Below are 24,406 nucleotides of genomic sequence, written 5' to 3'. Positions count from 1 at the left end.
AGTTTATTCATTCACCCTTTGATGAATATTTGGGTTGTTTTAATATTTTTTTTAACTATTACAAATCAGTTACTAAGAATATTTGTGTGCAAGCCTTTGTATCTACCTGTGCTTTCGTTTTTCCTGGTTAATAAGTAGGAGTGGAAGGGGTAGGTCAGATGATAGGTGGTGTATGTTTAAACTTTTAAGATACCGACAGACTGTTTTCCAATGTGTAGGTAAATACCATTTTACATTCTCCCCAGAAGGGTATGAAAGTTATTCTGTGTCATTGTTAATACCAGGTGTGGGCAGTTGTTTTCATTTTAGCCATTGTAATAGGTGCTGGTGTATTCAGTGTGGTGTTATTTTTCATTTCTTTAAGGACTAATTTTCTGAGCATCTTTTTGTGTACTTATTTACACGATATATATATTCTTTGATAACGTGTCTTTCAAAATATATTTTTTCTAATTGGGTACTTTGTTTTATTCTTATTCAGTTTTAAAAGTTTGTCATATATTATGAATAAAAATCCTTCATCATATGTATGCTTTGAAATTATTTTCTGTAAGTCCACATCTTGTCTTTTCATCCTCTTAACAATTCCTTTCAAGAGCAGAACTTACTTTGATAAAGTCCAATTCATTTATTATTTCTTCTATTCCATTGTATCTAAAAATCTTTCCATAACCCAAATCCACAAAGATTTTTTTTCTATGTTTTCTACTAGGAGTTTTATACTTTTATGTTTTACATGTTGGTCTATGATACATTTTATGTTAATTTTGATATGGTTTGAGGTATGGATCAAAGTTAATTTTTTACATGTGCATATCTAATTTTTCTAGTACCTTTGTTGAAAAAAACATTCTTTCTCCTTTCAATTGCTTTTGCAACTTTGTTGAAAATCTATGTACCATATGTGTGTGTCTATTTTTGGACACTCTGTTCTGTTCCATTTATCTGCTTACCTGTCTTGATGGCAATAGCACATTGTCTGGCTTAATGTAGCTTTATAGTAAATCATGAGGTCAGATAGCATAAGTTGTCCAAATTTGTTCTCTTTCGAAGTTGTTTTGGCTCTTCTAGGTCCTTTGTATTTCCTTGTGAATGTTAGAATTAGCCTGTACATTTCTATGAGAAAAAAATATGTTGAGATTTTAACTGGAATCACTTTGAATCTATAGATCAATTTGGGGAGCGCTGATAGTTTAACCCATGGATACCATTCGATCAATAAACATAGCATATATCTACATTTACTTAGATCTTCAATTTCTCTCAATTACATTTTATAGTTTTCAGTGTACCCTGTCTTACACATCTTTTGTCAGAGTTATCCCTTACAATGTCTACTTTTGATGTTACTCTAAACGGTAATTTTAATTTCAACATCTAATTGTTCATTGCTAGTTTATAGAAAAACAATTTTTGTGCATTGACTTTGTATACCGCAATCCTTGTTAAACTCAATTATTATTCGTAATAGATTTTTTGTAAATTCCATTTGATTTTCCAAAGATGATTATGTTATTTATGATTAAAGACAAATTTAGTTCTTTCTTTCCAATCTTTTCTTTCATTGTTTTTTGTGATCACACTGGCTGTGGTCACCATCAGTACAATGTTGAAAAGAAGGGCTAAGAACAGACCTCCTTCCCTTATTCCTGATCTTAGCAGGAAAGCATCTATTCTTTTGAGATTAACTGTGATGTTAACTATAGATGTTTGGTAGATGTTGTTTATCAGGTTGAGAAAATTCCCTTTTATTTTTAGCTTGTTAAAAGATTTTTATTAGGATGAACTTTGGATTTTGCCAAGTACCTGTTCTCCATTTATTTAATCATTTTTTTTCTTGTGTAATTTATTAACATAGTGACTTACATTGAGTGATTTTTTTTTTTTTTAAATTAGAATTGATCTTGAATTCCTGATAAAAACCCAATGGACCGTAATGTATTATAATTTTTGTTGGTTAGCAAAAATTTTGTTGAGAATTTTGTACCAATTTCATGAGAAATATTGTTCTGTAGTTTTCCTTTATTGTATCGTCTTTGTCTGATTTTGAAATCTGCGTAATTCTGTCCTCATAGAATGAGTTGGAAAGTAAGCATTCCTTTTCAATTTTCTGTAATATCATGGTAAGAATCCCCAATTAAAGATATCTAGGCTTAGAGGGTTATTTTTTATGTGTGTGGAAAGGTTTTTTAAGTACTCATTCAATTACTTCAATAGATATAGGGCTATTCAAATAATCTATTTCTTACTGAGTAAGTTTGACATTTTCTGTCTTCCAAGAAATCTGTCCATTTCATCCAAGTTATTAAATTTACTGACATAAAATATTTCATAATTTCCCTCACTAACCTTTTAATATCAATGAATCTGTAAAGATGTCCTCTCTCTCATTTTCAGTATTCGTAATGTGTCTACATTTTCGCATCATTCTGACTAAAGCTTTCTATATTTTATTATCTCAAAAAATAACTGTTTGTTTTATTCTTTTTCCTGTTGATTTTTTAATTTTATTTCATGTTTTCCCAAAATATGTATTATTTTCAAAAGTTGTTATAAAAATTTCCCTAAGTACTGTTTTAATTGCATCCCACAAATTTTGATATGTCATATATTTTCCCCCCTTTTTTCCGCCTCCCCACCCCCCCACTCTGGTTCCAGCCGTTGTTTCTCAGTCTAGTTGTGTAGGACACAGCTCCCTGGCCCAGCTGGTATTACGAGCCTTGCGCTCCCCCTGGGCTGAGGCGGTCGGTTGCCGGTCGTTGGTCGGCTGCTCACAGCAGTTTATATATCATATCTTTATTCATTTCAAAATACTTTCTAACCTCCCTTTTATTTCTTGTTTGTTCTATTTGTTATATATAAGAATGTTATTTAGTTTCCCAATATTTGGGAATTTTCTAAACATCTTCCTGTTGCTGATAGCAAATATAATTCCATGATGGTCAGAGAGCATACCTTGTATAAGTTGAATCCATTTAAATTTAATGTGACCATTTAATTTAAATCAAACTTGACTTATGGTCCAGAATATGGTCTGTCTTGGTAAATATTCTTTGTGCACTTGGGAAGAATATTTTGCTGATGTTGGGTGGTATGTTTTATGATTATCAGTCAGGTCAACTTGGTTGAGAGAATTATTTAAGATTTACAGATCCTTATTTTTTTTATCTTAATGTATTTATCCTTACTGATTTTGTGCCTACTTGTTGTAGCAATAATGAAGGGGAGAGTTATGATATCTACAACTATAATTGTATGTCAAGTTTTGTGTCATGTATCTGTTATTTGGTGCTAATTTTTTTGGAATTTGTATATCTTCTTTATGAATTGATCATTTTACCAGTATCAATGAATTTCTTCATCCCTACTAACGTTCCTTGCTCTGAAATAAAATTAAGTTAACATTAATTTTAGCCATTCCATATTTATTTCTATTAATGTTAGCATGATCTATCAATTTTATACTCTGTAATTTAACCTATTTGTCTCTCTGCATTTAACATGATTTTCTTGTAAGTAACATAGTTGGATCCTGATGTTTTTAACCCATCTGACCAGCCGTGACTTTTAATTAAGGTATTTAAACCAATTACATTTAAAATTATTATTGACATTATTGGTTTAAATCTTTCCATTATTTATGTTTGTCTTCTTTTTAGGCAGTCATTTTTTTGTTTGCTTGTCCTCAAATTCTGTTTTCATTTAGATATTTTATATGATTCCATTTTGTCTCCTTTTTGCTTATGAGTTGCAACTCTTTATTGTATTATTTTTGTAGTTACTTTAGGGCTGAAAGTACACAAATTTAAATTATTACAGTCTGCCTTCAAACGGTATTATGCAACCTCATGCAAAGCTCAAGAATCTGAAACAACATGCTCCAATTTCTCCCCTACCAGCCTTTGTGCTATTGTTGTCATACATTTTAATATTCATACATTCCATATTTTGTACATACCACAATATTCTCTTTGCTGTGGAGTTGAAAATTCTTTTTTATATTTACCCATGTAGTTACAATTTCTGGAGATTTCCATTCCTTTATGTAGATTCAGGTTTCCATTTGGTATCATTTTCCTTTAGCCTGAGGGACTTCCTCTAACATTTCTTGTAGTGTGGATCTGATGGTGACACATCTTTCAAATTTTATTTTTTAATGCCTGAAAAAGTTTATCTTCAAATTTGAAAGATTTCCCCTGGGTAAAGAAATCTGGGTTGACAAGTTTATCTTCAATACTCTAAAGCTGTTGATTCACTGTTCGCTCTCTTGCACTGCTTCCAATGAGAAGTTAGCGGTCATCCTTATCTTTGTTTCTTTCCATGAATTGTTTTTTTTTAACCTTCTGGCTTTTAAGATCTTCTCCTTATCACGTTTTAAGGAATTGGGTTTGAATGTGCTTTATTTACTTCATGTTTTTTGTACTTGAGGTTATGAACTTCTTTGATCTCTTCACGGCTAACTTTACATTTATAAAAACGTTGGCCTCTATTTTTTTCAAATATTTCTTCCCTCTTACCTCATCTTCACAGAGTCCAGTTCCATACACAATTAAGCCACTTGAAGATTGCTGATACTCTGCTTATCTTTTAATTACTTTTCTTATGTTTTATTTTGAATATTTTCCATTGCTATTCTTCAAATTTACATGTATTTTCTCCTGCATGTTTAATTTGCTGTCAGTCCAGCGCAGTGTGGTTTTCAATCTCAGACACTGTAGTTTTAATCTCTAGAGGTTAATTTGGAGTCCTTTAAAACATATCTCCCAAGAGAATGAAAATAACAAGCCATAGACTAGAAGGAAATATTTGCAAAACATGTATCTGGTAAAAGACTGGTATCCAAAATATGTAAAGAATTCTTAAGATTCAACAATAAGAAGTCAAACAACCCAATTAAAATGTGGGCAAGAGCTAAAAATAAATTGTCAAATTTGACAAAAGACATAAACATAGGATGTAAGAAGCTTAGCAAACCACAAACATAAATAAATAAATAAATAAAACCCCACACCTAGATATATCATGGATAAATTTCTGAACAGTAATGAAAATGAAACAACAACAACAAAATATACTGAAAGCAGACGAATAAAAATGACATACTATAGAGGGACATTAATTCTAATGACAGTACATTTCTCATCTGAAACCATGGAGATCAGAAGGAATTAGCACATTTTTCAAGTGTTTTGGAAAACAAAACAAAACTGTCAACCAACTCATTCTATGTCTGAGATAAAGGAAATGATCAAAGAAGGAATCTTACAGCATCAGGAAGAAGAGCAAGGGAAAGAGCAGAAGTGTACATACCGTAGACATCCTTTCTCCTCATGTGTTAATGCAGGGCTTGGCAGGTTTGGCCTGCTTCAGAAATCGGGTTCCTTTAACACTATAAGAATGGCTGAGGTCAAAATAAGGAACTCAGCATTCTGCACTCCCAGAATGTTCTGCAGATATGTCTCCTTTAATTTTTATTTAGAGAACTTTTTGTTAAGGTACCACTCAGATCCCAATGTTCATTTTCCATTTTCAGTTATGAATCAACAGGAGGAAAATGCATATCTATAGTGTTAAAGTAGAAAGTGTCATAAGAGTAAGTGTCTCCATGGGAAGACCATTGGTTTCAGTTTGTCTCAGATTGTGCCAGTGTGCTCTATGTGGTAATTATTAATTGTACTCCCTTATACTGGCAAAAGAATTCCAGTGAAACTATATGATTGTCCTGTATAGATGCTGCACCACCCAAACACCAGACAGGAGTCTCGGCAGGTCGTGAGTGAGCGGACCAAGTGAGTAATGTAACTGGGAACTGACGGTGCTGTGTCTCAGCAGGCCAGTCGCCTCCAGCTAATGGCCGTGGAATGAAAGTTCCAACCCAGTAGTATAATACATTACGATTTTTCAAAAGAAATGAGTCACCTGCCATTCTATGAGGGGGAAAAAAAAGTCTAAGCAAAACTCATGGAAAAGTAGGATCCTGGAACCTTACATTGTGCTAAGAAGTAGAGGAGTGCTTATAACATGATGGGATTCTATGAAAAGGAAAAGAAGCCACGTGGAAGGTGTAATTTGTATGGCAATAATAGTGCAAAGGATGTTGATACGTGTACTGTGGTTGTATGTGAGGCTTTCCTTGTTCTGTGGGAACACACTGCAACAATTAAAGGGGCATGATGCCGCCAACGTGCTCTTAGCTGGTTCAGCGATAGCATGACCACTGGCGACGCTCATACTTGGGAATCCTTGCAACTTTTCTATAGATTGAAATTTATAAAATATATATATATATATATATATATATATATATATATATATATATATATATATATATATATAATAATATAAAGTTACCAAAACTTTGAAAGAAATGAAAACAGTTGAAACTAACCAAAACGCCTAAGTGATAACACAGAAGTCTAAAAGGATGGTCTATCCTATATACCCAGAATGCAACCACTTACGTAATTCCACATTCTTATTTTTCAAAGAGAAAACTTGAGACATTGAGTATGTAAGAGGCTCGCATGTGTCAAGGACCTGTCCAGAATGGCACAGCCAGCCAGTGGCAGAGCCAACTCTGGCGAACAGACCTCCTGCCATACCCACTCCCCCCAGCTCTTCTCCCCACCCAATGTGCTGTTGTTCAATAGGCATTTTATTCTCTTTTGGTACTCTCCGTTCTACATCATTTCAAATATTCAATTCTGGAACAAATACTGGCATTTTAAAAGCATGTGAAGAATGTTTCTATGAAGAAAAAACAATTTTCTAAATTGATTTATCCAGGTGCACCTTCAGAACCCAATAGGACCCACTACCTTTAATTGGATCAGTACTTGACACCTGCATAAGACAGATATGAATTGGTGTCAGATTTCTGAGACCATCTCTCACAAGAGAACAGCCTCTCCAGGAATTCGGAGCCTGAGCAAGTGGAGCCAGATTAAGGAGACAGAAAAACTGAAAGCTTCCAGTAACGCGTGCTACATGGGGGAGAATGTGTTTCAGATGACTGTGGTCTGACTCAGACTGTTGTGTCCTTTCTTCAGAAGTTACTCAGTGTGTGCAGGAGAAATCACTTGCTGGAAGCCCTTGGAACATTTTATCTACCGTGCAACCCCTGCAGAGGCTCCAGAAGGGAGACGTGGTTAGTCAGGGTGGTTTCCTTTGGTCTTAGCTAATCGCCGGAACATGAAGAAGCAACGGAAAGTCAGATTTGGAAACAGTGGAGCTTCTCAATTTAAAATCTCATATTCACATGTGTTTGAAATGACTGACTTCCACAATATTTTGAAAAAGAAAGCAGCTATCTATCATTTCTACTCTACCTGACCGAGACTTCCCATATATGAAAATCCAGTCTCATAATTTCTGTAAGGTATTAAACCAGATATCATTTTAAAGAAATGATTCAGGACCAGGGCAGAGGAAGCACCCTCTCCAAACTGGCGCCAGTGGACTGATGAGCATTCTTTGGAAAGGGTTAGTTAACCCGCTGTATATCTACCTAGCATTTAACAGCTTCCCCGCATTGTTTCTTTCCATGCCTGTTTAAAGTTAATAAATATTTTGAGTCCTTACTAGGGCAAAAGTGTTGCACTATGTCTTTATCACTCCAGTCTTCTCTGTTTTATCACCCTGTTTATTCTCTTCAGAGCACTAATTATAAGCTATAATGACTTATTTATTTACTTGATTATTGTCTGTATTCTGCATTAGAGAGTAATGTCTGTGAGATCGGTCCTCATTCCGCCATCACTGCTCTGTGCCCAGCATCTAGTACCAGGTACACACTGGAGTCTCAGTGAGCCTTTGTTTAACACGTTGCGTACGGTGGGGTTTAAATCCCTCGTGAAGATTCTCGTGATCCGTACGCAACGTGTTAACAAAAACTGCACTGGGTATCAATGATAAGCCGCCTGGCTGTGAAGCTGTGCAATACGGTGTTTAGAAATATTGGTTCGGAGCTTCCACTGCCTGGAGCCAGATTCTGACTGTACCACCTTCTAGCTTTGTAATCTTGGGTGAGTTTTGCTGAAAACTTTTCTGTGCTCAATTTATTCATCTCTTTAAATTGATAATAGTGATAGTATCTTCTTTTTCCCCAGCTTTTGGAGATAAAACTGACTTATAACATTGTGTCAGTTTAAGGTGTACAATGTGTTGATTTGATACACACGTATTTTGCAACATGATTACCACCATAGGTTTACCTAACAGCTGGATCACTTCTACTCACTTAGTGACTTTTTCTCATATATATATGGAGAGAGAGAGAGAGAGAGAGAGAGAGAGAGAGAGGAACCTTTGTGCACTGTTGGTGGGAATGTAAATAAGTTCAGCCACTATGAAAAACGGTATGCCGTTTCCTCAAATAATTAAAGATAGAATTACCATATGATCCAGCAATCCCACTTCTGGGTATATATCCAAAGGAAATTAAAATAGAATCTCAAAAAGATACCTGCTCTTTCATGTTCACTGCATTATTCATAAAAGCCACGATATGGAAGCAACCGAAGGGTCCGTCAATGGATGGATAGATGAAGATGTGATACATAAATGCAATAGAATGTTACTCAGCCACAAGAAGGAAGGAAATCCTGCCATTTGCAGCAACGTGTATGAAAATTGAGGGCATTATGCTAAGTGAAATAAGTCCGACAGAGAAAGACAAATACTGTATGATCTCACTTTTATGTGGAGTCTAAAAAGCCAAACTCATGAAAACAGAGAGTAGAGCGGTGGTTACCAGGGGTTGGGGGTGGGGGAACTAGAAGTTGGTCAAAGGGCACAGGCTTCCACTCATAATGTTGTATTACATACCTGAAGGCACCTTTGTCACGGAGTGATCTGAAACAGATCAGTGATCAGTGATCTGAAACAGAATGAATGGTCAATAAATGTTAGCTATTATAATAAGAAAGATTTCTAGTTCAGGGTCACTGATGAAAGAATTGAAACTCAGGGAGACAAAGTCACTTGTTCAAGAGCACAGCACTGGTGAGAGACAGAAGCAGTATTTGAACTCACATGGGTCTGATTTGAAAGCCAAGGCTGCCTGTTCTACCTCTGCGGCCTGCCCACCGTATGACACTGACCTCCAGCCACTTCCCTCCGGTCTAGGGGCATGTCATGGACATGCGTAAATGACCCCGACAGGGCCAAGCGATCTCCCTGCTGCAAAGGGGAAATTCGCAGGACGCTGGTGAATAAGATAGAGAGGGCATAGCCCCATTGCAGGTGCATTGGGAGCTTCCTGGAAAGGGAGAGATTTGGACTAGACAGGGGAGAGCCCTGACAGATGCCTTTCTAAAATCAAGATTCTCTGCTCCCAAAGCTGTCCCCAATCCATCAGTCTAGTAACCCTATCAAAAAAGGAAATGAAACTGTCTGGATAATGGTTTCCACATGTTCTCTTTTTATGTGGTTGTAGGTTCCAAACCGCCACATGCATAGACAGAGCAGCAGAATGAGGTCATCACCATTTTCATTTGCTCTTTTTTTATCTTTGCAGCTGGACTCCATGTTCACTTGGTCTACGCGTGCCATGGTCTGCGGTGAGTAGACAATAATGACTGCGTGTATTAACTAAGCCTCCACTATACGCCAGGCTGGTTATACGATCTTTATGTGCAGTAACTATTTACCCCTCATAACTACTTCATCAGAGAGGTACTAGTAGTATCCCCATTTCAAAAACCAGGGAACTGAGGCGTGGGGAGATTAGGTAGCAGCTGAGGTCACACACGAGACAGTGAGGAATCAGGATGTGAACTCAGGGAGCCGGAGTTTCCTGCTGGCTGCTGGCGCCTGCATGCCCAACCCTGAGCTCTCGCTAATACCTCCTGAGCTCCAGAATCTTTAAAAAATAATAATAATAGTAACATATTCCTGGTGCTGGAGGCAGGGCGAGTTTAAGGAAAGTTAGGCCCCTTGAAAGGTTCCCGTTGACAGGACAGCACCTCTCATTCCTTTTGATGCTCCTTCCCTGATGCCAGTGTCCTAAGCACCCATGAATTGACGATTCACTTGAGTGCCAGAAGCAGATTGACTTTATGTATTCCATAAACTGTTGTCTTAAATGTCACTAGCATTTGTCTCCGTGCCCTCCCTCATGTCACGCAGGAATCCTGCAAGGACGAGCCCACGTGTTTTATCCAATTTTACCCCCCAATTCATCCTCTGCTCTTCAGTTGGGTTCCAGCAGGGAGTGGTTGGCACACTCAAAAAGGGAGTTCAAAACAGTTGAACGAAGCAAGTATTTAGAGAGAGAGGACATTACACGACAAGGCCTGAGGGGGAAGGAGGGGAGCACAGTTACTGGAACCTGGTCAGAGCTGTGTTGTGGGCGAGAGCTGGCCATCGGAAAGCTGTGGTCACACTGGGGATATACAGCTGTGACCAAGACCAGCACCTGCAGGCAGCAGGAGCAACCCGAAGGATAAATACCCCCTTCTCTCCCTCACCCCTCTTCCGACATCTGCTGGAAACAAGAGGGTCAGGAGCGCGTGTGATGTAGCCAGTAGAGGCTGAGAATGAATCTAGAAAAGGAGTCAAGCCACCATGGTTATCCATCCCTAATTTTTTGTTCTGTTTGGCTTTTCATAAGGAATGCTATGATGAATATCATATGCACATCCTTGCATACTGGACTTTTAATGCTGTTAGAGGCTAGTTGTGGGACTCTCAACTCAAAGGGTTATGATAGTTTTAAATGTTTACAGATGCTACCAAATAACTTACCCAGAAAACAGTAGTGATTTCGTTAACACTGTATGTGCACCTTCATCAGCAATAGCTGTTTCTAATGTCTTCAGTTGCATTTTATTTTGCATTTCCCAGATGACTAGTGAGATTGAACATGATTTCTTAAGTGTATAATGAAATCACCTCCATGAATTTCCTGTTCATATTTAGGGGCATTTAGTACCATTGCCAAACTGTATTTCACTTGTCTTTCTTCTTTGTGTATATAGCCTTTGCCATATACAAATTTTTGGGTGTTTTTGGTTTTTTAGGGTCAGATTTCCAAAATGTAAATCTGACCTTCATCTTAAAACCTTTCACTGCTTGCTCTTTGCCTGCAGGATAAAGTCTAAATTCCCTTCGGACTTAACAGGCTATTTCGTGAAGTAGTTCCCAGCAAGCTCAGTGTTATCTCCTTGCCCTTTACACCCACTCCCCATCCTTATCTCGGGGACAGGTATGAACCTGCCATGCTCTTGCTTTCATCCTCAGTGCACTGTCATGCACTGTTTTTCCTTCCTGAAATGTCTCCCTTCACTTCCTCTTTGCGCGTTAACCCCCATCCTCTCTCAAAGATGAATTTTAACGTTGTCTCCTCTGCAAGGCCACATGTGTTCCCTCCCGTCTCCCGTATCTTCCCAGAGGAGTGTCAGATGTTACAGGCACACCACAAGCCGTGTGCTCAGGGTGGGAACTACCAGATGCGCGAGCCCCAGCACCTTGTCCCGGAGGCACACAGCCCAGAGGCCAAGTTGTTCGATTGCCCACATTGACCAGAACAGGCATCAGTGCAACATGATCCTCACTGTCATTGCTCCTGCCAGCCATCTTCCAAGGAAAGAATCAAGGAGGTGATTGTTCCTAGAAGGGCCACATACCATTTGTCAAAGCCCCTTCACGGTGACTTGCATAGGTCAGCTGCAACCTCCTAAGGTTTCACCAGAGACTCATACAGCCACAGTGAAACGTCCTCAAACCACCACTTCCAAATAGTACATGTGGGTGTCCGATGGCCCCGGGATCCCCTGTGACATAATGAATAAGGATTCACTGCATAAAGAAGCACTGTTCTCATGCATCACTTTCTCAGCAGGCCCATTTCCCCAGGGCACGGTATGTAAATATGCACTGGCCATTTCAGCCCTATTTTTTTTATCCCTATTGAGACAACCTTCAATAATCCAATACAAGCACTTCCTGCCACCTCTACTTTAAACAAAGCTAGGCATGACTTACAGAGCAGTGTGATAGTCTTTTAAAATAATTTAAATATAAATTAACAATCCAATGACCTAGTTCTGTGTTACACTGAGAAAGCCACTTCCAGTGTAGAGAGAGCGCCACTGTGCCTGAGCGCAGAGTCGGAAGAGCAGGCTCCCAGGGAAACCTAGGTAGGCCAGGGACTCCGCTACTCTGAGCTTCCGTTTCCTCGTCTATAAAATGCTGTCCTGAGACACCAACGTTCTTTTCAAGTCTGTTCCTTACTCTAACTCTTTGGACAAATAGAGCCAGCTTCATGAATAATAATTATAAAATTTTCCACGTTACTGAGCCAAACAAACCCTCTGAGCCCAGGGATCAAATTCTATGTGGGCCTCAGGCATTTGAGACAGATGCAGTTTGCCCCGGGGTCTTGGTTTTTATGACGAGATGTTCTGTACGCTGAAACTTGTATGCTTTCTATCATTAGCCTCTTGAGTGGCCAAATCCCCACCATTTTCAGGACACTGTTCTTTTTTGTTTGGAAGAAGGAGGAGGTGGGATGGACCAGGGACTTCCTCGGGTCTTACAGGACTGACCGGTTGTTTAACAGAACTCAGTGTCACCTGTCATTGTCCATCAGGAGTATAATGGAGTGGCCATAAACAAAAGGACACAAGGGATTGCAGGTGTGTCTCAGTACTGGGGAAGCAAAGCGCAAGAAGACAATGTCCCATTGAGTTCATTCTTGGCTAGAACAAGCTGCCTCATCTGCACTTAACTGTCATCATCCTCTCTTTCCGTTCTGTGAGAAAGAAGCAGAGCTGATAGGTAGAACCACAGAATGTCAGACTTGAAGGAACCTTGGGAAAGGTGACTGAATAGACAGCATTTGGGCTTATGACTCCAGAAATGTATATTAAAAATCTCCACATAGGCACATACTACCTGGAAGAGTTTAGACAATGTTTTAAAGCATTTTGATCCCCATTTTGTCTCTCTACAACATGGGAATAGCAATACATGCCCTGAGAAGATGTTGTGAAGACTAGAAATAATATGAATAAAGGATCCAGTTCATCGTAGATGTTCAGTAAAAAAACAAACAAACAAACAAAAAAACAATTACTATTATAGTGATCGCTGTATTTGCCCTGTGCTAGGACTTATCCTCTAAATGTAAATGCTGAATCACTGAGGATATGTGCTCGACACACAAGGATCCTTTTTCACTTTTTTTTTTTTTTGAATCAAATGAATTCCTTGCCCATGTCCTGTGTCACTTGCACTAAAAGGTCACGGCCCATACCTCTGAAGTGTTCTTCAGTTTGGGTCTCCACTAGGGGACATGCACTGTGATTTTCTCAACTTTTATAACCTCGAAAATTTTTTAGCCTTCCGTAGAACTTAAACCAAAAAGATGGGCACTGGGATAAAATTCTGTGATATCAATGAACTTCTTTACTTGTTAATGTTGTACTTTGGAAATGAGATTAGAAGTCAGAAAGCAAATCAAATAATAGCTTTTGGGGCAGGCCTATAGTTATAAAGGTATAGAAGGTCTAAAGAACGTTGTTCTAAGTTACATTTGTCTAATTATCATTAGTATTAGCAGCTGGTATTCTGACACTGCATTTCACAAATTATCTTCAAAATCCATGTTAAGAAAAAGATAAATAAATTAAGGAAATTCTTTTGGACTTGCTTAACAAACTGTAGGGCTCTATTATCTACAAGGGTGATTTTTCCTGTACCTGTGAAAAATATCAACATGGAATTTATTCTGCTTGTGTCTTAAATGGAAAAAAGTACAGATTGACGTCAAACAACATGTTGGAGTCATAAGGTATCTGTTCCACTTAGGGGTGGTTATAGCTTGGACACGTTATTTAACGTCTGAGCCTCTGCTTTCTCATCTATAAGATTAAAATAATGTTCTCTATCTCGTGGGGTAATTGTAACTATGAAGCACTTAACATAGCCTGCATTGTAAGGCAGGCTGCCTGAAGCACTGCTCTTCCCACCTCTCATTCTTCCTTCACTGCTCTCAGTGGTTCTTTCTTGCGGTAGACAAGACTCAAGGCCTTACTTGGCTGTCAAGATGCTCTGTACTCTGACCTCAGCCTGCCTCTTTGCAGAATTCTTATTTCCCATACCCTACACATACCCAAACTGAACTGCTCAAGATTTGCTTCACGTATTCCAGAAGGTCCTAATTCATGTCTTTGCTATTTTCTCTGACAATTATGATCTTTCTAGCATATCAAAATTTTGCCCAGCCTTCAAGATTTAGTTAGGTTCAAATGTTTCTACTTCCTTGACATTTTGAAATTTACCCTGACATTCTCAGACTGAAAATGCGTCCCTTTCTCCTCTCAATCCTTATAGAATTCAAGTCAACCTTCATATATCTGTCCCAACTGTGTGTCCAGGTCTGTGCTGGATACTGGATATAGAAAGACAAGTGAGACAAAATTATTCTCTAGTAATGAATACGATATCATTTCATGTAGAACTTAAGATACAATTATTATAATGATATATCAGATTCTCCCTTTTCTTATTTTCTTATAAATAACTGCAGTTTACTGCCTGGCTTGAGATAGGCATATTATAACCCCTACATGATTAGTATTATTTCCATCTTAACAATGACGACAACAATAATCTAAATCCCAGAGAGGTTAGAAAACTTGTTAACCTCTCGGTTTTATGACTGAGCACTACCAGACTTCAGGAAGTCTAAGTACACTATTCATATCTGAGATTACATATGAAAGATGAAGAAGGCATTCCTTTGGAACCACGGGGAGGCTCAATTTCATTAGGAAAAAAGGGACTGTGACCTTGTAAGGTAAAGAAGTAAAGGGGCCATATTTAACTAATCTGTATGTACCTCCGTAGCACTCAGCACGTTTCTGATGCTGCGTTAGTTAACAGAAGTGAATTTGGGATATAACCAGTGTATCGGTTAGGATGAGTTAAGTTATACTGCTATAACAAACAACCCCCAAGTCTTAGCAGTTTACACGGACACACATTTAATTTTGCTCACATTGCATGCATGCCCACTGCAGGCTTCTTCTAATCAGTGTCTTGGCTGACAGTAGTCATACCAGCTGCATACTATAGTTTAGGTAACAGAAGGAAAGAACTCTGGAAGGCTCTGCCCTGAAATCATTGGTCCCTCAAAACTTAGCTCATTCTTTGTTGTGGTGCTGGTTGTTATGTAAGAATCTTTGATCGTCCAGTATGTACCAAGTAACACGTTAATCACAGGCAATAAAGCCAAGACTAAAACAAGGTATGTACACTTCCACAGACATGTTCAATGTAGGACAAATTATTATCCCAATTATTTAACTTCAATTGTGATAAATGTTATAAAGAAAATTACATAGTGCTATGAAATTATAAAAAAAGGATGCCACATAGTCTGAGAATTCAGAAAAGATGTTTGTGAAAATACATTTAATCTGAAACTCAAAATAAATTGAAATACACCAGGCAAAGATTGGGGTAATGGGAGAGGGAGGGAAAGGTAAGAAGAGTAGAGAGGAATTCTGGAATCTTGTCAAATATACTTCCCCAGAATTGGGTTAGCTGCCATTTATACCCCAAGCCCACTGTTTCTATGGGTTAGCAGTTATCATTTGCTATTAAAATTGCTATTGTTAGTATGCTTGTCTGTTCCCCTACTCTGAATGCACCTCCTAGGTAGAATTGTTTTCATCTCTGTGTTTTCTAGGTTTTGGACTCAACACATTTTCAGAAATCTTTGTTGAAGTGACAGAACATTATAGCTTGCTAGGCATGTAAAGCAAGCAGGTGTTGAATAAAATTCCAATTTTTAGAACTGCATAATGTATAATAATATTTTAATATAAATCAACACCAAAAATTCCACCAGAATTTTATTTCTCCTCATCTTGTTCCATTCTCCAATATGGTCAGTATTTTACATAAGCAAAGTAATAATGTCCCCATTTGTATATTTATCCAATTGTGAGTGCCAACAAATGATCCAGGTGCATTTTCCTGCTAAGAAGTGATAAGGTAAAAGGAATGTTCAGTTTTGAAAATTAACTAGAGGGAAAATAGAAATTAAATGAGGTATCTCTTTAACTTCAAAAAAAAGAGGGAGGTTTATTTTCAGAAATGAAAACTCCACCAATGAAAGACTACACACTTGAAAACAGTTAATACTGTTGGAAAGCTAGGGTGTTGCGCTATCGGGAAATTAATGTTCCACTCATTCATTTTCAAAAATGGTTGGTAGGACTTATTTCATTTATTGCAAGAGGAAAAGAATATTTACATATATCTGGCTAGAAAATGGCTTCTCAAGTTGCAGCAATATTCATATTGGCTTTAAGACAGCAAAAATCGCTCACAAAATCAAATACAGTGGACTATCAGAAGACTTTGTGGAGCCTTACATTCAGGTATCTTTCCATTTTCCATAGACTTTAATCAACATTTTTGCTATTGAACTCAACCAAGCCATGAATTTGGCTGTCAATTCAAAGGAGCATAACAGATCTTTTTCTTTCTTTTTTTTTTTTTTTTAATGCAGTCTTTTTAAAGATCAAATTAAATTCTGGGAGATGCACAATCTTAAATTTCAGTTCTATTAGTTTTAACAAATGTATCCATACAATGTAACCCATATACCTGTCTATAGAATATAACTGTCAACCTAGAATTTTCTCTCTGGCCACTTCTCAGTTAAAGTATCCCCCCCGAGGCATGACTACTCTGATTTTTTTTTTTTTTTTAAACGTAGACTGTCTCTGCCTATCCTAGGAATTCATACAAGAGGAATCATACAGTGCATTCTCTTGTGTGTCTGGCTTCTTGTGTTCAGCACAGTGTCTGTGTAATCTAACCATGTTACTGAGTGTCTAAGTAAGTTGCTGTTTTTATTGCTTAACATTATTGCATTATGTGAGTATACTATTTGCTTATCCATTCTAATTTTAGGCTAGTGTAAATAAGGTTACTTTGATCATTTTTTATAAGTCATTTTGTAAACATAGATTTTCATTGCCCTTGACTAAACACAGAATTGCCAGGTCACACAGCACAAGTATGTTTAATTTTATAAGAAAATATCAATTATCTTTCCCCCAGAGAAGTTGTGCGATTTTACACTTCTCCTGGAAATGTTTTAGAGTTGGGTACTCCTCAGCCTCACCAGTATTTGGTGTTATTCTTCTTGCAGTGATCATATTGATAAAAGTTCCTTTCTATTACTAATTTGTTAAAAGTTCCTATCATGAATAGACATTGAACATTTTCAAATGATGTTTTTGGACTTTATTAAGATATTATGTTTCTTCTCTTTGTTAATATAATTAATTTCATTGCTTGACTTTTTAAATATGAAGATGACTTTGTCTTCCTGGGATAGAGGTCACTTAATCCTTTTTATATACTGTTGTATTCAATTTATTAGTATCTTGTTCAGGATTTTTTCTCTTCTAAATTTATTGAGAGACACTGGTCTGTCATTTTCTTTATTTAGAATATGTTTTTCAGGTTTTTGACTCAGGGTAATGGCTTCATAAAAATAATGGTGAAGTTTTGTTCTCTTCTCCCCTATTTCCTGAAAGTTTGTGATTATTATTATTTATTTCTTAGATATCTGATAGCATTTATGAGTAATAACAGCTGTGTCTGGAGATTTTTTTTGGAAATATTTTTGACAGTAAATTCAATTTCTTTAAAAAAGGAGTTGTCAAAAATTGGCGTGCATCAGAATTGCCTAGAGGGCTTTTAAACAGAAATTGTTGAACATTATTTTCAGAGTTTCTGGTTCAGTAGTTTTGAGCTGAAGTAATTTTGGGTTAATTTGTTCATCATCTTAAGGTAGAAATTTAGGTAATTGATTCTAAAGCTTTTTTTCTTTTCTAATATGGTGTTTAAACAAACCCTGCCCCGCCAAAACACAAAAACAGTAAAATAGTGTTTCCTAGGAGGTGAGGAGGGGGAAGTGATTGTGTTGAAGGGTATAAACTTGTAACGAGTGGTAAATAAGCCGTATAGATCTAATGCACAGTGTAATGAATATAGACTATAATTTTGTACTATAATTATGTAATGTGATAAATATCAGTACATCAGCAATCATATTTATACAATATATACATGTATCAAAGTAACACATTGTATCCCTTAAACTTACACAAGGTTACACATCAAATGTATTCAGTTAAGGGGAGGAGGGGGGCTCTAGAAGAGGGTAAACGGGGTCAAATATATGGTGATGGAAAGAGAACTGACTCTGGGTGGTGAACACACAATGTGAGATATAGATAACGTATTACAGAATTGTACACCTGAAATCTATATAACTTGACTAACAATTGTCACCCAATAAACTTAAAAAAATAAAAAAAATATTCAATTAAAAAATAAATAAAAATAGTATTTTTTCTAAGCCATGCTTTAGATGCATTCCAACAATTTTGACATGTATTCTTTCAGTATCATTCAGCTAATGATTTCTAGTTTTCTTCATTATTTTTCCATTGACTCTTAAGTTATGTAGAAGTGTTTAATTTCCATATATAAGACATATTGCAAGATACCTTATTTTTACCACATTCAAATTTAATTTTGCTGAGATTAATTAATAAAGTCTGTAAGACAACATTTTTTCTAAGTCATTGAGACTTTCTATGACCCAGTGTATTGTCTATCTTAGTGAACATTCTAAATGAAGTTGAAGAAAAAGTGTATTATGCAGTTGTTGGATGTAGTTTTCTATAAATGTCAGTTAGACCAGTGGTGATTGACCGCTTAACGTTTTTATAGATTTACTGATTTTTTTTTTGGTCTAGCTTTTTTTGTTTGTTTGTTTAATTCTTAGAGAAGAGGATTACAATTTCCAAATCTGGTTGTGGATTTGTTTATTGCTTCCTTTAATTTGGTGCATACACATATGAGTTCCTGTCATTCTAATGAATTGACTCTTTTATTATCATTAAATATCTTTGCATTCTTCTAGTATTACTCTTTGCCTTGAAGTCTATTTTAACTAATATTTATATGACCACTCCAGCTTTCTTGTAATTAGTGTTAAGTTTTATGTTTTTTTTTCATTGTTTTCCCTTTTATTACATTAGTAGGCAATGGTTTAACCTTAGTCTGTATCTTTAGATATAGATACACAAGTAAAAACAATAATAGATTGTTTTTACACTATAGGCTTGGATGTTGTCTCCTATAGAGTCAAATATGCATCCAACATAATTTTAAAAGAATCACAATGATTTCCTTAGAATACATTACCATCTATCATCAATTCTACTATATAAGTATTTATAGATCTTTAGCGTGTGTTTAGTACTGCTCCTATCAGTTAAAATCTATTGAGTAGTTATGACATTAGGTGCTGTTGAAAGAATTTTATGTGTAATAAATTAATTTAATCCCTGTGTCAACTCTATATAAGACCTATAACTTGTCTTAATTTTCATTTGAGGAAACTGAGGCATAGAGAGGCTTAAGAAATTTACCCAAGATCACACAGTTTGGAAATAGCACAGCAGGTTTTGAACCCAGACATTCTGGCTTCAGAACCTTCAATCAAGAATTGGGGGGGAGGGGTGTTGCATGTATATTTATATATATATGAATAAGGAAGGATAATAAAGGAATAAAGAGGATCATAGGGCCAAAAAGAAGGGAAAAAGGAGAAAGGAAGAGACGGAAGGAAACTGATACAGCAGAGAGTGCGAGGAAGGAGGTAACTAAGCAGAAGCAAATGCAACAGAAAAACTAGTCAAATAGTAATGGAACATAATCATTGGATTTGGCAACTAAAAGGTGGCTTTCATTAGAAGGTCTCAGCTGAGTACAGGCAAATGTACATAACAGAAGAATGAGAAATATGAGAAATAAAGTGGGGGTGACAAAGCACAGAGTGCAAACTTCTGAGAAGTTTGATGGAAATGTACTTGAGGATAAATGGAAGTGGGAAAAAGCATTGCAGTTTGTTATCTTTTTGTTTGGGGACAACTTGTCTGTTTCGTGTTTTAGGATGAGAGAAATGTGAGCATGTTTATGAACAGACAGAAAGGAGCCAGTAGAGAGCAAAAGATTTGTATATAAGCCTGATTACAAAATAATTGTGAAGACCATCAGAGCTGCCTAAAATAAACAGAAAACCCAACAGAGGAATGTGCGTCTTGGACTGGGAGGTTTGAAACCACTTCACCTGCTTTCTGTGTGTTTCTCACAAGCCTCCTTGCCCTGGCATTCCACACAGACCCCGATTCCACAGTAAAACTTGAGAGGTACATGGGAATCGGTTTCTCAGACAGAGCTGTCTGCTGATGCATTAAGTGTGAATGAATCAGATACAGATGGACTGAATTTCGCTGAAAATAAACATAACTTACAAAATTGGAAGACAAAAAATTCCCAAGGAAAAATCACTTTGTGCTAACTGAAAATTGTTTTGAAACTTTAATTTTCCAGCCTGGCTCAATATTCCCATCTACCCCTTTTCCCTCCTTTAACCTGCTCCCAATTTGTCTGCGTAGATGACGTTTGCCCCTCCTTTGGGGCCTTGGGAACCGGTCTGGGGAAAGCACGGAGGCAGGAACTGCTGGGAAGCAGGGATATGGGACTTGTGTAGACATTTATTAGTCAGCATGGCGTCTATGGGATGCTGGTAAGGAGTGATTCTGACGTGCCTCAAGGGTGACCTTCCTCCTCAGCTACACAGACTCAGACCTGGCAACATATCTGAATGGAAAAAGCCGTGGGCTTCAGAGTCAGGCTGACCTGGGTAGGGATCCTGGAAACCCCATGCATCAGCCTGTGCCCTCAGTCAAGTGACTCTGCCTCATGAGCCTCAGTGGAGTTACCTGGACAGATGGGAGGAACAAGTGCTGCCTACGTCACACACGTATTAGGCTCCAGTGAGGCTGTGCATTCACAAAGCAATCAGAAAGGGCCTGACAAAGCCAATATAGCTAAAAAATACAAGACAGTTTTCACGCAAAGGGGGACCACAACTCTGTAAGTCACATAAAAAGTAGAGTAGTGTTTTTTAGCTTGAGTCTCCTAAAGTAGAGACTCCCTGGGTGGGATTCAGAAATGTATATTTCCTAAAAATTTCTCAGCTGATTCTGATGATTGGTTACTAAATTTAAGAACTACTAGAACATTATAGAGGCTGAGGTAGGGGGGAAAGTCCTGCCCACACCCCAGTGTGAGGTTAGCTTCCTGAAGCCTGCTCACAGCCTCTCTAGCGTATGTTCTGTTTCTCTGTGTCCTCAGCCTTGTTAAGCCATGTGATTTCCCAGGGGGGAAATTTAATTATAGCATAGTTAAAATGCTGGTCCCAAATGGTGATGTGGTCCTTCATTAAAGACCTTCTCAGAGGGAGGAAAACGGGAATATTTGAAAGAAAAAGAAGAATATTCGGAAGAAAAAGGGAATACTGGAATAGGCAGCACTTATCTCAGTTCAAGACCCAACTCATCACTCATAGCTCTAGAGAACAGAAAAGTTACTTTATACCTGCAATCCATAATGTGTCCTTAAAAGGGGCTCTTCTGAAGGGTAGATGAATTAATATAAAGACAACACTTTGACAGTTAATAAGTAACTGCTCAGTGTGACAATAGCCCAACACACCAGGTGGGAGTGGCCATGTGACTAGGTTCTGGCCAATCAGACATGAGCAGAGCTGTTGGTAGGATTTCAGGAATGGTCTTTAAAAGGGTCCATTCAGCCATCATATACCTTTTATTCTATGCCCTTCCATTTCTTGTCTAAACCATGACTGTAATTCTGGGAGTGGTTCAGTCATTTTGGTGACAAACACGTGCTCAGAAAGGGCTGAACAAAAAGCAGGAAGAATCTGGGTTCTTTTTGGCATCTTGAAATAGCTATGGAAGCCCTGGAGTGCTTCCCTCTAGATTTATTTGGTGACACTTGTTTGGGGGCTTCTGCTACTAGGAGCCAAAGCAATTCTTGATACGTGAACTATAAAATATGATAGAAAAATTTGAGTTCAAAGTACTGTAGGATAAATACTATATGATTGCACTTCTAGGTGGAATCTAAAAACTGAACTCATAGAAACAGAAATTAGAATGGCAGTTACCAGAAGCTGAGGCGGAGGACGGGGGAAATCGGGAGCTGTTGGTTGAAGGATACAAACTTCCAGTTGTAAGATAAATTAGTTCTGGTGATCTAATGTACGGTATGGTGATTATAGTTAATAGTACTGTATTATATGCTTCAAAGTTGCCAAAAGAGTAGATCTTAAATGTTCCCACCACACATACAAAACAGCAAGGATGTGACGTGGTGGTGTTCGCTAACTCTGTGGTGGTAACGTATAAGTGCAGCATCACATTACAAGTGGTACACCTTAAACTTGCACGATGTTATGTGTCTATTATATCTCAGCAAAGCTAGATAGAACTAAAAAGGAAAAAGATAAAGAAGAAACACTATAGGCTCGATTTTGCTTTACAAGTGGGAGTCACCTTCTAGGACCCTGAAGTAAGTGATTTCTGATGGCGAGGTAAGGGAAAATGAAGGGTCAGTGCTGTTTGACCCAAGCTGGTTTAGACTGAGATGGGTAGGAGCCAGCGACACCGAGTAAGGTCAGGCAGTGGAGGCCAGTGTTGGAGTTGATACAGAGATGACGACTCTCCACTGGTGCTTAAAGGTGGTGCTGGTGGTGGTGGTGGTGGCAGGTTGATTTACATACAATACTGTGGTCGGTCTTCATTCTACTGTACAGGACTTAGTACAGGACATGCAGGTAAGCCGAACTTGCATACATAAGACAGATGGATCACTGTGCAGGTAGAATGATTGTGGTGTCAGAAGAGGTATCGGGACAATCAAGTTTGGCTTTAAGACACAGCACTGAAGAGTTGCTCACCAGAGAAGCGTTGTAATGGGAAAAAATCCCAGAAGATACTAGTTCTTTGGACCTCATGTCTTCATCTATGAAACAATAGTTTATGCATGTCTTACCAGAGAGAGGTTATAAGTATCCACTTATATGCATGGTGTAAAAATTCTCTGCCAAATATATGGAAGGTATTATGATCTAGTAGATCCCTTTCTCAGGGATCCTGCTTTATATTATGGGGATCTTGAAAATGGAAAAAGGCTAACGAGGAAAAATAAGAAGGAGAAGGAGCAAGAGAAGGAGGAGGAGGACGAGGAGACAGAAGAGGAGGAGAAGAAGAATTGTTATTTGTTGATTGTGTGCTTAGCATCTGATATACACTTTAATCTTACAACAAACCCTCATAATGGCTAGCATTTTTTTAAATTTTAAAGTTAGAAACAAACCCTGATTTCCAGAGTGTTTAAGTGAACTATCAATAGCACAGAGTCCTGGAATTCATCTTAATGGTGAAATTGTAATACAATCGCCAAAGATAGAATCACTCAACAAGTACATATTGACCAAGTCCCTACAGGGGAGCAGAGCATTATTCTATGTGCCGAGGATGCAATGTGTGTGTATAAAAACAGACAAATAGTTTGCTTCCATGAGCAAACAGTCTGTTGGGAGAAAGCATTTTGCAGAGACCTGGCTGATGCTGACTGGAGCCCCACATGAAGGAGACCCCTCTTCTCTGCACCTGGCGGTATTACTGTAGATGGACGGCCACTCGTTTCAGCCTCCGTGAATATCTTACCACTTCATCTTGATACTTAATCGCTTCATGTTGTGAAGGCAGAGTCCACAGGAAAAGGGAGGAATCAGAGGCTAATATGGTCAACTGGTGAAGCCATTAGGAGGATGACGTCAGCAATTGTCAGGTCGTATTGTCCAGCTCAGAAAGCTGAAGAGAGCTGGAGTTGGAACCACGCACTTCAACTCTTATTCACTTCCATCTAGGACATGTTGGTACTCAAAAAGTAAGATACTCGCTGTAAGACTTTGGATCAGTGATTTGCTCAGTTGTGCACACTTCTTCCCAACTCCATGCTTAGTTAAAACAAGCCACAGAAATTCACAAATTCTGTAAATCAACCTGCCACCGTCACCACCACCACCACCACCACCACCACCACCCCAAGCTGGCAGTTAAACACTTACCAGCACACCACTGGGCAAACAGCATCTCTCCTTGATTCATAGTTTCTCCATCTGTAAAAGGCGCGAAGTGTGAAATTATTTGTCTTTCTCTGACTTACCTCACTTAGCATGACATCCTCACGGTCCGTCCATGTTGTCACAAATGGCAGGTTTTCCCTCTTTCTCACGGCTGAATAATACTCCACTGTGTTTATATAATCTTAAAGCCCCTGTAAGCCTGAGTAATGTAAGAGGACAGCCATGGTTTGGAGCAGCACGCAAACCATGGATTAAATTCTAGATGCTGGCCACACACACTTTATCCATGGGACATGGAACTCGTTATCTGCCCCTTGAAGCCTCAGTTTCCTCCTGTGTAGAATA

General features: G+C 37.9%; 1 long non-coding RNA gene across 1 annotated transcript in view; it reads left to right on the top strand.

Annotated features, from left to right (window-relative positions):
* Positions 1–24,406, top strand: part of LOC141571361 (uncharacterized) — a 505,009-nt gene that overhangs the window by 238,325 nt on the left and 242,278 nt on the right. The window contains exon 2 of the long non-coding RNA XR_012496119.1: positions 9,518–9,560. This is a non-coding gene — a long non-coding RNA (uncharacterized LOC141571361). The remainder of the gene's footprint in view (positions 1–9,517; positions 9,561–24,406) is intronic.

The sequence above is a fragment of the Rhinolophus sinicus genome, linkage group LG04 (genome assembly GCF_036562045.2).
Source record: "Rhinolophus sinicus isolate RSC01 linkage group LG04, ASM3656204v1, whole genome shotgun sequence".
NCBI lineage: Eukaryota > Metazoa > Chordata > Mammalia > Chiroptera > Rhinolophidae > Rhinolophus > Rhinolophus sinicus.
Note: the sequence above shows the minus strand (reverse complement) of the source record. Positions and strands in the feature narration are given on the sequence as shown.